The sequence below is a fragment of the Diadema setosum genome, chromosome 1 (genome assembly GCF_964275005.1).
Source record: "Diadema setosum chromosome 1, eeDiaSeto1, whole genome shotgun sequence".
Classification (NCBI taxonomy): Eukaryota; Metazoa; Echinodermata; class Echinoidea; order Diadematoida; family Diadematidae; genus Diadema; species Diadema setosum.
Window position 1 is genome coordinate 46369418 of NC_092685.1, and position 15973 is coordinate 46385390.

Genomic DNA, 15973 nt, shown 5'->3' on the forward strand with positions numbered 1-15973 from the left:
AACGTCGCATGCAGCGAGAAATGAAAATTGTCAACAGTGGATGACGTGTGATCAACAGCACAAGAGCACAAGACATGATGTATATTAAGGCATAATGGGTGCATTATTGAGAAAGCAGACGCGGTAAATAAAGGCATCGCCAAACACACACGTAAAAAAAAAACATCGTGGAGTGGAAGACGATGACAGACATCGATAATCACAGTGCATCAAGGCATGTACGTTGTTAGCGCGAAACATAGCAAGACATCACCACAAGACATAGTGCGAAGTTTAGGAGGCATAGCGTAAGTTCAGGGGACATAGCATAAGGTAGAGATGGTATATGAAAGAGAGAGAGAGAGAGAAGAGAAAGAGGGGGATTGAAACACAAAGAGGAAAAAACATGGAATCACGGTTAGTTCTTGAAAAAGGTCACATTTCACGAATACTACTTTTTTTTTTTACATGAGCAAGTTAAAGAAATTATTGAACTGCAAACACATATCAGCAACCACAAAATATTTTAGATTTCACAAAGAAATATCTATATAAATATTTTATTCATCATTTTGTTTTATTCCTAAAGCAATGATTTGCATCAATGAAGGTAAAATCTTAGTCAATTTTTCTTTTTTTCTAAATATGAAAAGGCAAGCTTTGTACAGTCAAAGTAGTAACAAAAATGTAAAGGCAAATTTTTCACTTGTTCCACAAGCCATGTTAGTGGCATATAAATAGTGCATACAGTAACAGCATGGCTTTTGCTCATTTTGCTTTCACTGTTAGACATTCTTGGCTCATCTATTCCACAAAAGTTACTGCATTGATTACACGTGTCATAAATAAAACTGTTCATACTCTAGATATTTGCACTTTCTGCTTTCTCATCTGAAAAAAAGAAAAACAATCAACATTTGACACCAAGTTTGTGATTACAATCATTCAATACACATCTCTCTGACTCCCCTTCAAATACACACGTATGTTCGGAAATATTGTGTAAACATGATTTCACAATTTCATAATTTTAGTAATTGCAGATTATGAAAGTTAGGAGGGAAAAGGCAGAGGCTCAAATTTTTTCCACATTTCAGTAAGAAGGGAATCAGCTGTTTAAATTTACAAACTCTCAAACAGCTAATACCCTTGGACCACCTGCATGACTGTTTTATCAGACAAATTAATACCACCCGTACTAACATTGCATCCATCCTGGTGATTTCCTATAACATTATAGTAAGAGTACCACAATTCACAATGCTGCTTGATTCGCACACAATCCGCACAGTGCTGTATAAGCCATATATTTAGTGAGTCTAATTTTTCACCAATTCATTTCTTTGAGACTTAGCCGCAATTTTTTTTATAGTAATTGAATTCACTATATGGAGTATAAAGTAATGAACAGAGAAATGTGTGTGTGCACATCGGATTCATGTTCGGATCAGAATTGATATTTTCACGTGCTGTTAAATTTGCAAGTAGCATCCAACTTGCAAAATGCACGAAATTAAAAACCCTGTGAAATATATGGCTTAAACAGTATCAAACTTTAAAAAATAAATAAAATGAATGAATTGTTGCAGTTCAACAAGACAGCATCATACTACAAGGATTGGTTTACTAACTTCTTTGACAAGGGGCACACATCTGTAATCACTGAAATTATGTATTGAGCAAATATCTGAATACATTTCGAAAACAAATGTCATGAAAGGCAATTCAGATGGAAACACAACTTAAGACTTCCTCCTCACTGAAAGTCATCTCAATGACTGATCTACTTTCACGAAGTTCAAAATTTGTGTAAAAATGCACTACAAGTATTCATCTACCAAATACTGCATCGCATTGACGTTAATCAGAGTCTGAAGACTTGACTGAACGTATTCATTAATTACCATGGCCCGTTGTTTATATATGCGGGACTCATCCTCAACGGGTTAAAGGTTTCCATGGTTCCAGAGAGATAGGTAAGCTCAGACAGATAGACAGACAGACAGACAGACAGACAGACACCAGCAGCTATAGTTCACTGACCCTGACTGATGACATCATACATCACGGCCAGCTCACTGCTCATGATGACAGATTAATTAAACGTCAAGCTCCTAGTCTAGGTTAAAGATGGCAAAAATCTCCACCTGTCCATCCCCCCCTCCCTCCCTCATCTCTGAGCCCTTCTTCCCTGATGAATTGTGATATCAAATCAAAATGCAAATCAACTCTCCCATATCAGCAGAAGCACTCTAAGGTAGATTTCATTGCAGAGGCTAGGGACACTCTAAAATTAAACCTGAGGTGAAGGGCACAGTCCCACTGTCTCAAGCAAGCAAGTGGTAGTGTGCTGATGCGGCAACGTATGGAAAGCAAATGACAAATGAAACCTTCCCTCTAAAGATGGACCATTTCTTTTTCTGTTATTGCCACATCATATTAAAGGGAAAGTCTACCCTAGAAAGATTGTCGAATAGAACAAGAAAATTAGTGGAACAGGGTTATGCAAATTTTGTTGTTAAAAATGTGCGTAACAGCACAATACCAACAGACATCTATAATGAATGCATAATGAAACCTGTGAAAGGTATGCCTATTTTGCCCTTGTTTTAGTCAGTGGACTGAATTCAAATGCTGGATTTGATTCAATTTTCCCTCGTGAATTTGGGCCTTTACTTCTACGGAAATGGCAAGATTCTAACCAGCAAGAATCTCACAGGTTTGCAAGTCATGTGAGAAAGACATTATGGAAGCATCCCACATAGGCTCTGTCTCAGAAATTGGTCAGCTTCACAGAAACTGCCTGTGCTTTTACACCATTAATATTCTCTCTATGTATGTACTATTGCTAATTAACCTATCATTTTTCTCACACTTCTGAAAGTAAAAGTTCTAAATGGCAATGATTTTATCCACTTTAAATAGAACTTTGTTCAGAAATAAAGGGAGCAATGATTTTATCCATTTTTCTTGGAACTTTATTCAGAAAAAAGGGAGCAATCATTCTTTTTTAATAATTGTCACGTGTCAAGAGAAAGTAGAGGCCTATACATATGTACCTTATGGAGACAAAGCTAACTAAAGCATTAGCATTCTTGGTCTAATCACTAAAGTGATTAGCATTCTTGGTCTTAAAGGTAGAAGATACCTTTTACAGACCTCCCAAAATGCAGCAAAACATTAAATATGAACCTCAGGGGACTTGTTTAGGCCACTGCTGAGAAATTTGGAAGTCAACAGTTATCTACAATTTGAATAATGCACAAAACTCAACTACTCAGTAGTTCTGTGTGTCAGCCACACTTAAGCCTTTTTGTTGCAGTCTTCTGTATTTTTTATCTATAAACACAAATCTAAAAGTTTAAGAGCTGATGTAATAACATATAGAGTGTGTGGCAAGAATGTATATAGAAATGTTTGTAAGTTTTGATGAACTTTCTTCACAATGATGGACACACATGCAGTGCATGGGTCTGCAAAGGTAGCCTAGTAATGTACTGGAATTTACGGTGAGCCCCGAAAAAAATCAATTCAAAATTTAACGGTCAATAAAAATGTACTAAATGTTACCTTCCACTTTCAATACTTTATGGGAGTTTCTAAAATGATACTCTCTTCAACATACCACTGTATTTATACAACTCTTCATTTGAGGCATGCAAATGGGATTCCCTACCTTTAAGGCTCAACAACCACTACATATAACTTCAAAGTTTTCCTCACTTGATCTAATTCTCGATACATCCTTTACTCCCACATCCTTTTCAGATTTCGACAACAAACCTCTTCTATCTTCATTTTGTGGGTAATGAATGAGTCTTTTCCGGTTATTCAAATTTTTCTTCAGATTTTCCATGGTTTTTTTTTCAGTTGAGTGACTAAAAGAGTTAATAATTGTCCCTCAAGGGAAGAGAAAATCAACGAGACATTCTGTCCACCGCTCCAGCTCATCACTTTAAATTGCAGCACTGATGACAAGCTAGCTGAGTAAGTTTGTCAGATATTGATGATGGTGTTTCCGACAACCTTGCTGATTCTATGAAGGAGATCCTAAACATTTGCATTTCTGTGTCTACAACATGCTATCATCATTTGCAGAATATTACAATTACAAGAATATTTAGCATGGATGATTGATGGTGATATCAAGAAAATTTGAAAGAACAAATATGTTGTCTGTAATGAAATTGGTAAGATCATTTCTGTATATCAGGTTGTTGTCTTTCTTTTTACAACCTCACTGAGAGTGCCCTGAACTACTGAAACAGAAACAACAACAACAACCAGGAATAAAATCTTTATTACAGGTACTGCATATTCTATCAACTGCTTTTATTACCTTCAAAAAACAACAACCCAGAATGAATGAGGGATTTGCAAACATGTTTTCCACATTTGACATGTCCAATGCGCATTAGAATACAACTTTAGTGGTGTCAAACATGTGCTCGCCCAGCACATTTTCGTGATTAAATCAAGACAAATTCCCCAAGTTACAGACAATTTACTGTTATTCACCTCTTTTTTTCTTTTTTTTTCTTTTTTTTTTTTTTTGGGGGGGGGGGGGGGAGAAGGATGAGTTGGAATCGGTATAACCTAGGTAAATATGGCAAGGGTATTGTCTAAAATCCAGAAGATCTGTAATGTGCACTGAACAACCAAAGACTCTAATCCACGAGGAAGGAAGGTTAACAAACGACCCAAAACTAATGAAATTCAGATGAATTTCTGCTGTCGAGTGGGCTTAAAAGGCACCATACTGCTTCCTCCTATTGTTATAGGCAGGATGGAGAACATGTGTAAGACAGGCATGCTGCAAGATAGGAATGCTGAGCTGACGAGATTCATGACATGAAGAACAAGTGCAGACGATATGTATAGTCATGAAGTAGCTGCTAATTTGTGAGTCAATGGCTTTCAAACTGACGCTGAGCCGTGACAATTGATATGAACAAACTTCTCTTTGAAAGCCTTTTGGACAACTAGCACAGGAGGACAGGGAGATCTCAAAGAGAGAGGGAAGAGAAAGAATTTAGGTGCTTGACTCAGATTCCTGTTTGAAATGCTGGCCAGTAATCATAGTTAACAACTGTCTAAGTCTAACCAAGTGCTCCTAAGCCTTTAAGGAAAGAATAACAGTTTTATGCAGGCTATAACTCTTCCCCTTTTGACAGGATATCTCCTTCTTTGAGGTCATTTTATACATATTTCACATATATATTTCATGTATTTTCATATGATATTTAGGCTTCTTTTCCCTTTAACACATATGACATTATTAGTCAGTGCAACGCGCACACTGTGTATCATTATAAAGGCAAATATAGTTATGTTTTGATAGTTATGTCACATTAAAATGTACTGTTTGGGTTACCAGAAAATATTGGGTAGTATCATGGCAACACTGTCTGGTATCACATGGAGAAATGCCACCTATACTCCTATCACCATTCATAAATTGGTTGAAGAATAGTACACTCTTAATTTTTATTCCTTCATATTTCTAGGACATCAAGAGCACTCTACACTAGCCCTTTCAGAAGGCATACAAAACACTTTCAGAGTATTCATATCTTAGTAGCAAGTCAAGGGAATGCATACTTTTGCTCAAACTTTCACTACAGTGTTTCTTCATCTTCTTCACATTCCGATGCCACATCAATGCCTGGGAAAGACTGTCCTACAATCATGATGTCAAGTTTATAGTCTCAGCTGAAGTGGCTGTGATGATGAATGAGTTGATTACTTCTGTGAATGAGCCGCTTGAGGCACACAAAAGTTTGTGATGATAATTGGATGCTGAATTAGTAAAGTGGTCTATAGGGAAAACAGCATTATGGCAAGTTCAAGAAACTGAACAGCATTTCTGCGGTTTAGTCATGTATCTTTTTTATTATAATCTTTATCATTCCTTGATAGCATTTCATGAGATCTCATTATGTTGGGGGGGGGGGGGAACACTCTATGTAAAATTCAACCTCACAATTTGAAGATGGTTCTTCTTTGAGGGGAAATACTTTTTTTTTTTTAATCCTGAAGTGCTTAGTTGTTGTCTGATCCATCGGGAGCCCAAGTGAGGCTAAATGAATGGACATGACACTGCCATAGTACTAAAAATCATCAACAGCAAGTGTGCCACACAATTGCCAAGACCTGTTCCTCAACAGTGCAGTCTTGTGTGGATGGTAAATACCAGATGATGTTGGTTGGCATGGCAAACTGAGGCTGCCAAGACAGAATTAATGGTTTAAAGACCTAGTAGTACAGGGGATTCAGGGTTGCCTCAATTCATTTGATGTCCACTGGGGAACATTCGAAAACTACAAATAGCACCGGTCAGCTAATATGTGCATCGAGGCTTACACCCATCGGTAATGGTCGACAGCTACTGAGATTTTTTGGCTATGTGTATACTTACAGAGTGATCAGTTTCGAATATAAAGCTGTACACGATTCGTTACGGCAATCATCAAAATATATTCACTGCTGGGTCTTTAACGTTCACTTCGCTTCCACTTCACATCAAATATCGTGGTATGCTCTACTCTCTGGGATGTTGCTTGTGCTGCTCAAACTGACTGAGGACAAGACAAATGCTAGATCTCTCCAGTTACAGCAATCTGGATCCTGCATTTCGACAAACTCATGTTAACGATGTGTAAGGACTGCTGAGCGATGTATCCCTCCTTTCTCGCAATTCTTTGATGTGTGCTAGCCTATATCCATGTGCAGATGCTTTTGTTCCAAAAAATAATGTATCATCAAAGATGTATATTGCACTATTTCCACACAGCATTGCCTTGGTTTACACATTGCTTATATACAACAGGATGTTCTTGATGTGTTACTTTGTGTATTTTGAATTTAATTGTTACTTTATTTTCGTGCAGGACCCCCAAGAATAACAGTATATAAACCACTGAAGGGGCTACACTGGGTAAACATTACTGAATGAACGAATGAACGAATGACAGAAAGAATGAATGATTGCATGAATGAATGAATGAATGAATGAATGAATGAATGACTGAATAAATAAATAAATAAAACAAAAATGAATAAATAAATTCTATGGATCACTTTCTGGGTGATGTGAGAAAAAGGGGGGTATGTCACTAACCCCATCCTAGCTTAATTTGTCACGACTAGAAACCTGCTAGCATGTAATGCAACTGTGATCTCAGCTATCATGGAAAAGTACAGACAGCAAAAAAAGTCATACCCCATGAGCAGTAATAATGGGTTTGAAAAAGTAAAATTGTAGAATCACTTCATGTTAAGCTTTTACCCTCCATTCAATGAACCTTGTTTACTCACAGTATAACTGCCAGATTCAGATAAGAGGAAGATAACAAATGATATATTTATGTATTCAGTACTGAACATGGATATTTCTAGGCCCATTGGTTGTAATACAGAACTGAAAAATGGAACTCAGATACAGAATATAACCACAAACATAGTGATAAGTATAAAATGACGAAATGAATCATGATTGATTGAATAAGTAAGTTATGAGCATTGATTTAAAGGCTCTCTACACTTATTTTCAGTCTGAGAGGGGAGTTTGTTCCAAGGAAATGGAACAATGACAGAAAATGGTCTGTCACCATAATGGGTACAAGTGTGACAACCACATGATAATTGCAGAGAACAGGAAGAAAAAAGAGATCGGGTTGAAGTAAAGAAGCAAAGAGATCTCAGGTTTTTGAGATAAGATGGGGCAGTGTTATTCAATATCTTACAAACCACAAGGACTTCAACCCATTGAGGATGGTTTGATTTTGCTACAATACATATTTCCCATAGATGCTTGCCCGAGTATATTCAGGACTTGTCCTCAACGGGTAAAAGTTGACATGTTGCAAGGGGAGCCAATGCAGGGATCGGAGAATTGGAGTAATGTGGTCAGATCGTCTTTTTGAGGATCACAAGTCTGGCAGCTGTATTTTGTTTTCTTTGTATACAGTGGTGAAATAATTGAGGAAGGGGGCCAGCGAAAAGGGAATTGCAGTAATCAAGATGAGAAGACCATGAATACATGAATGAAACATTCAGTGGAAGACTGATCCAAGAAGTTGCATGTCCTGCCAACTGAGCATGTCAGTTACTTCAATTGATTGGACGAGTGTAAAGAAATCGGACCACCAGGAATAAAAGTTAGGTGTCAGCTGCGGTGGGCATGAATAGCTAACTATGATATCACCGCCATGTCATTTTCTCCCACTTACAAAGCGAGATGAGGTCTGAGCTATTAGGTAATGCTTGTTTGGTGGTTTTTGGATCAATAGGCATGAAATAGCTGTGCTTGTAAAGGAATTGTATCCCTGTCCCATTTGGTTGAGATACGTACATTCATAAGAGTGCGCCCACACACATCGAGCCGGGTTTCTGTGTGTTTTGATCCTTATACCACTGAGGCTGTGGTCTAGGGTCTTTGTCGAATATAAGGACGCCTGGTATTTACTCTGAGTCTGGCAAGACACTGTCTTACAATAGGCTTTTGCGATTGGGCTGTACTTGTTCATAATATAAAGCCTGAAGTGTTTGGAGAGCAGTGAATGACAAAGTACTATGGAGGTACATTGTGTATATGGAAGTAAGTAGAGGCACAGTCAACACAAGAATGTGTGCATCTATCCTAGCAGACTGTGATTTAAGGGATATGGACCATGTAGGGTCAAGTTTTATTTTTGCCAAACCTACAACAATTTTATAGGTCTATGTGTTAAATATATACAGACACACCTGTTTATAGCAGCCACCCAATGAATATGAAAAAAGTGGCTGTTATAGGCAGGTGGTGCTATGGACAGGTTCCTTAACATGCTTTTCCTGAACTGTTTTTAGTGGTCGTACATGGCAGGTGGCCATTATAGACAGGTGGTCTCCAAGACAGGTTTGACTGTACCTTCAATTTTCTTTAAAGATAATGCTTCTCACTGATAGATTTTTGCTGTTAAAGATGCTTTATATTCTTATACTATAGGGCTACACTGTCTCTTATGAGTCTGTGATAGTGTTGTACCCTTCACACAAATCCTTGAATGAAAACAAAACAAAAACCCAATAATTAAAGAAGGATTGCAGGTCCTAAATCTGTAATACACATACAGACAAACAGAAATACTGATATTTGGACAGCCATTGGTAATGACATTTTATCATTACGAATTCACAAAGTTGGTAAGCCTCATCATTCTGTTATGATCGGATTTGCCTGAATCGTATTATCCCTCTGAATACTGCGTTGAGTTTTTTTTTTTTTTTTCACAGTATTGGAGATCTGAGGCAGATGCCCTCATTTCTAAAAAACCATTGTGGCTACACTACAGAATCAATCCGTCAATGTGGATATAAAAATTGCCCCGCACATTCAGCCTTTGGTACTTTTTTCCACATCATCACATGTACACAAGAATTTGAATACCTCCAGGCACATTAAGAGCAACTGGATGGATGGTATTATACTCAGTCAAAATATTTCAATATTTGACAATAACTTTTGAGCCTTCTGTCACAAAATCTAACACTGCTCTGACATAAGCATTCACATATGCTATTCAGATCATAATAATTTGTCTCATACAAACTGGAGTGGGAAGTAAAATAAGCTATCATAGCTATGGCACATGTTTATTTACTCAGCTTAATGGTTAAAAAAAATAAACCAAACTTCTCTCTCAAACTGGTCACAGCATGACTACTTAGAATTAAAATGCTTGAAATGAAGAAAAATTCCACACAAGTAATGATAATAATCAGCTTTTTTTGACATAGGTGCTTTTCAATGATAATGTGCCTCATACAAACTGAAATCGGAAGCAAAATAAGCTACGATAATTTTGGCATATGTTTATCTACTCAGTTCAATGGTAAAAAAAACAAACCAAAAAACAAACCACCCCCCCTAAAAAAAAAAAAAAACTTCCCTCTCAAATTTGTCAAGGCGTAACAATTTAAAATTAAAATATTTGCAATCAAGAAAAACTCCCCATGAGTCACGATAATGATCAGTTTTTTTTTGACATAAGTGCTTTTCAATGCGCACAAAGTGCCCTTAAAGAAAAAAACAACAACTGATATGATCTGTCACTTTAACATACAACCATGTGATCTGTCACGAGATTGCTGTTGATGCACTGCTTATAATAGCTTCCCTTGAGCTATTGCACATTAATCATCCCGGGGATATTTCAAGACTAAAACCACAGTGTTTGAGCCACCCATCTGTGACTGTATTATTGAAAGGTGTTCACTCATTCAACCAGCAAGGTAATGATAACATTTATTTTGCGGTGATATATGAATTCTAAATCCTTGGATTTTTTATACTGACTGGTATCAACAATATGGGCAGGTCTTGAAAAAGATATTTGCCTTTAGAGGAATATAATCCCAGAGAAGTCAACACAAGAATCAGTCAATCATTTTGTTATGACAGACAGTCTCTTAAAGGTGTAGTCAAGCTTCAAAAGAATTCTTGCCACATGAGGCACTTGATTGAGAAACGATCACATTTGTTAATGTTTGAGTAAGTCACGTACATAAAAATGCTATGACCATTGAAATTTTGATTTGCCATCTAACATGGCAGAGCCACATGTCTTGGTTACATGACTGTGACTGCCCTTAATCACTGCCCTTAGTCAATATAATGTTTTCAAGAAGACATACTTTCTTCTTGTCTCTGAAAAGATTTATAAGAGATTTCATGTCATTATGCTTCTTGTACAGACAGAAATTTACAATGCGACAGGAATACCTGAAGAGACAGAGGTATTTTTGTGTTTAAAAACATGTGTGGATTTCTGCCAGAGCAACGCTGATGGTCACATGACTAAGACATTCATTCTTATCTTAAAAAAAGAAGGGACTGTCGGATAGCTTCTAACTTTCAAATTATAATCTTTTTCATATCAGTTTGATTTTGTTTATATTTAGCAGATCTGTGCCTTTATACTCATCAATTCCATTCCAAAGAGCATTCTCTTCAAAACAGTCCCATTCCATGAAATGTAAAGTACTTTTTTTCCCCTGATGGGAAGAAATTGAGTTTATTCTAAACGATAGAAATTCCAGCTACATTAAATCTTTCAAGGTAATTCCAGTAGAGAAGCATTCACTCACAGCAGACTATAATAGTTGAAGTTGCCATGTGAGCTGCACTCAATGGAATACTTCAATTTCTGCAGTGGCATAAATGATATCATGAAATGAAATACTGCCTATCCTAATTTCAATGATGATCATATATCCAGTTGATACATGAATAAACCCCCCTTAAAAAAAAAATGTTACTGGTATATCCTGGTTAAAAAATGGATTATTTATTAACTGTGCTTTCTTAAAGGTAGGGAATCCCATTTGCATGCCTTCAATGAAGAGTTGTATGAATACAGTGGTATGTTGAAGAGAGTATCATTTTAGAAACTCCCATAAAGTATTGAAAGTGGAAGGTAACATTTAGTACATTTTTATCGACCGTTAGATTTTGAATTGAATTTTTTTCGGGGCTCACCGTAAATTCCAGTACATTACTAGGCTACCTTTGCAGACCCATGCACTGCATGTGTGTCCATCATGTATATTTTGTGAAGAAAGTTCATCAAAACTTACAAACATTTCCAAATACATTCTTGTCACACACTCTATATGTTATTACCTCACCTCTTATACTTTCAGATTTGTGTTTATAGACAAAAAAAAAAATACAGAAGACCGCAACAAAAAGGCTTAAGTGTGGCTGACACACAGAACTACTGAGTAGTTGAGTTTTGTGCATTATTCAAATTGTAGATAACTGTTGACTTCCAAATTTCTCAGCAGTGGCCTAAACAAGTCCCCTGAGGTTCATATTTAATGTTTTACTGCATTTTGGGAGGTCTGTAAAAGGTATCCCCTACCTTTAATGAGAAAAGAATCACTAAAGCTTTCAGGAAACAAACGTCAACATCTAGAAACACACTTAATATGAAAACACAGAAGCATCAACTCTGTATACTACACTAAGAAATCTGACTTCTGGGTGGACTCACCTGCTATTACATCCATTTTCATGAATGAATACTCACCAAAAACAAAAAAAAAAAAGAAGAGAAAAAGGCTTTTTTAAAAAGGGATCCTTTTGAGGATCGCTTTATTATTTCACATTATATTTCAATCAGCACGTGTCACTTATTCAAAAGATAGATTTGTCTTTCAGTTCTTTTCATCAGGCTTTTATCATTAGAACAAATAAATGAATCTTTTGTTTGCCTCTCTGGCATTCGTCTACAGTAGAAAAAGCAATTTAGGTTTCAGAGGCAAAAATTTCCCCTAACATTAACAAAGATACTGCTATCAAGGGACGAGCAGTCGATCGTCCACTAATATGATTCGCAAATAATAGTGCCATTAAAAAGCTATGCACAGGGGACATTCAAGGCAATGTAAATAATGAGTTCTGCATTATCTATTAATTCCTGATTGAAAGCAGGAAGTTGTACATGGATGTGTGTAAAATTGATGTAAAATGATGAGTTTTATTCAGGGCAGAAAGATCATCACTTGAATAATCAGGCAAATTCTAAACAGTTAAAATTTCATGACCCAAAGTCATAGCACTTGGTTAGGTATAATGTAATAAAGTCCACCGACAATCAAGATAAACATAAATATGATTCTAAATACCTTAACCCATTGAGGACGGGCTGATTTTGCTACAACACATTTCCCAAAGACACTTGCCCGAGTATACTCAGGACTCATCTTCAGTGGGTTAAAATACATTTAATACAAGCTCACTGGAGGCGGTTAAGACAAAGTGATCATTCATCTGCAAAATCATCTGCAATTATTTTCCATACTAGCAGCACCCGTGGAAATCCACAGGTCTGAGTGGTTTTATTTTTTCTCATATACAGATTGAATGTGACTACGATTTTGCACATTTTATTGATGAAATAAAAAGAAAAGTTTTCTCATTCTTTCGCTACTTGTGCTCTCTTCTACCCATGACCACCACCTAATCACCAAAATTTGGTTTGATAGATCATAGAACCATCCGTTTATCTGCTTCATTTAGTGGCCCGGTGGCCCGGGGCCACCAAAAACGCACGTCGGGCCACCAAAATTTCAGAAATTAAGAATGTGGTAGCCTGATCGGGCCACCAAAAAAGGTCGGATGTTTGCCTTTGGGCCACCAAAAATAAAAGTTAGTGTGGAGCCCTGCTATACCTCATCATTATTATCATCATATTATTATTCTTATTAGTCCCCTATTGTTATATTATTATTATAATTATTATTGTTATTTGGCGAGGGGGATCATAGTCTTTAGGTTTTATAAGTATTAGGCACCAATGGGAATCCACGGGTCTCAGGGCTTCGTATTTTTTCTTGAATATTTCTTCAACCACGTTATGAGGGAAAAGAGAGAATATTTTCATCTTCATTTGCTCCCTCATGTCTGTTTTCATAATCAACACTTGGTTTGATGGATCTAGAACCACCGGTTTATCTCATTGATACTGTTCATTTTTTTGACAATCATTGTAATCATCATTATCAGTATTATGATGATGATGATGATGATTATATTGTCATTTTGTGGGAGGGGAGATCATAGTCATTCGGTTTTATCATTATTTTATATAAATAATTGACATAGGGATGATCAAGGGAATTAAGGAAAAAAGCTTATTGCTCAAGGATAGTGAATATCTTACATTTTTTCCCGTCATGTCAAGGTTACTCTACGACTGATAGATGTTTCAAATAGCTTCATTATCATTGATATTTCATTTTAAACATTAAACTAATCCAGTATCTGTTTGTGTCTCTATTGCCCACTCTTAGTTTTGGATCATAGCACCCTCCCCATTCATTTGCATTGGCCTATTGTATTGTTACCATTATTTCAGTGTATTATTGTTATTGCCATTGTCATTATTATTATCATTATTAACATTATTATTATTTAGGGGAGAGGAGAGAGTAGAATTATAATATGGGGATGATCAACCAAGGGAGGCGGAAATGTTAATTTGTTAAGAATTTTAAAAATCTGTTTCCCCCATTTTTCTACTCTTGATAAAAACCTTTTCTGAAGACAGTCCTGCGCAAACTGTCCATAGCAAAACTGCTTCACTGCACTGACATACGTAATCTTGTGCTGAGCAGGACTACTTCATAATTAGACCCCTGGTGTTTTTGTTGCCATTGTGCTGAGAGAAATAGAATATTTTGTCTTCATTCGCTCTCTTCTTTTTGTTTTTATCACCAAACCTTGGTTTGATAGATCACAAAACCACCCGTTTATCTGCTTCAGACTGTACATTATTATTATTATTACTATTATTATCATTATTGCCATTATTATTATTTTTATTATTATCATTATTATTATCATTATTATTATTATTGTCATTATTATTATCTTTATTACAATTATTATATTGTCATTATAAGCATCTTCATTATTTGGGGATCTCGAGGGGAGATCATAGTCATTAGACACCCGTGCGAATCCATTGGTCTCAGGGCTTCGTATTTTTCTTTAATATTTCTTTTCCCACGTTACGGGAGAAAGAAGAATATTTTTGTCGTCATTTTCTCCCTCATTTTTATTTTTTATCACCAAAACTTGGTTTGATGCACCATAGAACCACACATTTGATGTCCACTTGTAACTTCAAAAATTGGCGGTCAGCAAAGCGAGGGTTTCCCCCGCGTCCGCTCGTCTTATGAATATTCATGTTTACAGCAGCCATGCAGTAAACGAATGAACAGCGGTGCGTGTACTCTGATATGGAAGGGTACGATCGGCAAGGACAAAATTTAAGTGGATATTTAGCCGTTCTGAACAGTCTGAGTACAATGATACCCGACTTGAGAGTAAACTAAATGACGTACCTGAGCTGCATAGTATCCTGCAGTTGTGCAAAATACAATAAAATAACAGCATTCGTTGCTTTCATTTTGGGCACGCCAATGGCGAACGTCGCTGTACGTAAATGCCCTTGTACTAACAATGACCGCGCCGTGTATTGTACCATAATGAGTGTCCATATCACGCGCACGCAGATAGTGTTTCGTGTAACCATCGTCAATACATACACAGGCGCAGGCCACACACTGGCATACCGTACCCGAGAGTACATTGTGTGCGTGCGTGCGTGTCCGCCGGAATATGACAGAGATTTCGCTGCACGCCATCATCTTTTTGACTTTAGTATCCCCACTGTCTCTGCAAGCTAAAAGATGGACGATCGAGAAAGGCAGGAGTCCAGCGCAGGATCGGTGAATATTAAAACGCTCGGCTCTGACATCACGCACAAAAATGCATTATGCATCTATCTAATTAATTTCTCTTTCGTCCTCGACGTCGACACGGAGGCGGAGCGCGGACGAAACCCGGTCCAAGGCACGTAGGAGACCCTCCCGCTGCCGACGGCACCGGTCTCGGGGGCCCGGAGCCGACGGCTCGGGAGGAGATAGACAAACCAGCAATGCCGGAATAAAACAGGAAATACATAAGGCCCCGACAACAACAACAACTTCGCCTTTTACTGTTATAGATTCAAAATCCCTGCTTGAAATGTCAATGAAGAGAGAGAGAGAGAAAGAGTAAAAAAAAAAATACATTAAAAAAAACCTTTTTTTTTTCTCCAAAATTCACCGTGGGAAAAATAGGAAAAATAAAGGTGAGAGAATGTCAATCTCTTTACTCAGAAGCTGGATGAAAATCTGATTTTAGGACATATTTTGTGTGCAATACAAACAAAAATAGCAAATAGGATTATTCTTTGGTAGCATGACCAAGATTACTACCTTGAATTGTCCACATGATATTATATTGGATAACCAATCTATTAATATCCCACATTGCCCCTCCCCCCCCCCCCCCAAAAAAAAAGTGCACACTATTCTCTTCCCACAATAGTCAAAATCTGCACATATTTGAAGTTATCTCTATGATCTCATCACATTGTTTTTCTAATCAGAAGAGCTT

The 15973-nt window shown here is 37.0% G+C and overlaps 1 protein-coding gene across 1 annotated transcript in view; it reads right to left on the reverse strand.

The window, feature by feature from the left end:
- Window positions 1-15973, reverse strand: part of LOC140231432 (polypeptide N-acetylgalactosaminyltransferase 2-like) — a 136215-nt gene that overhangs the window by 38347 nt on the left and 81895 nt on the right.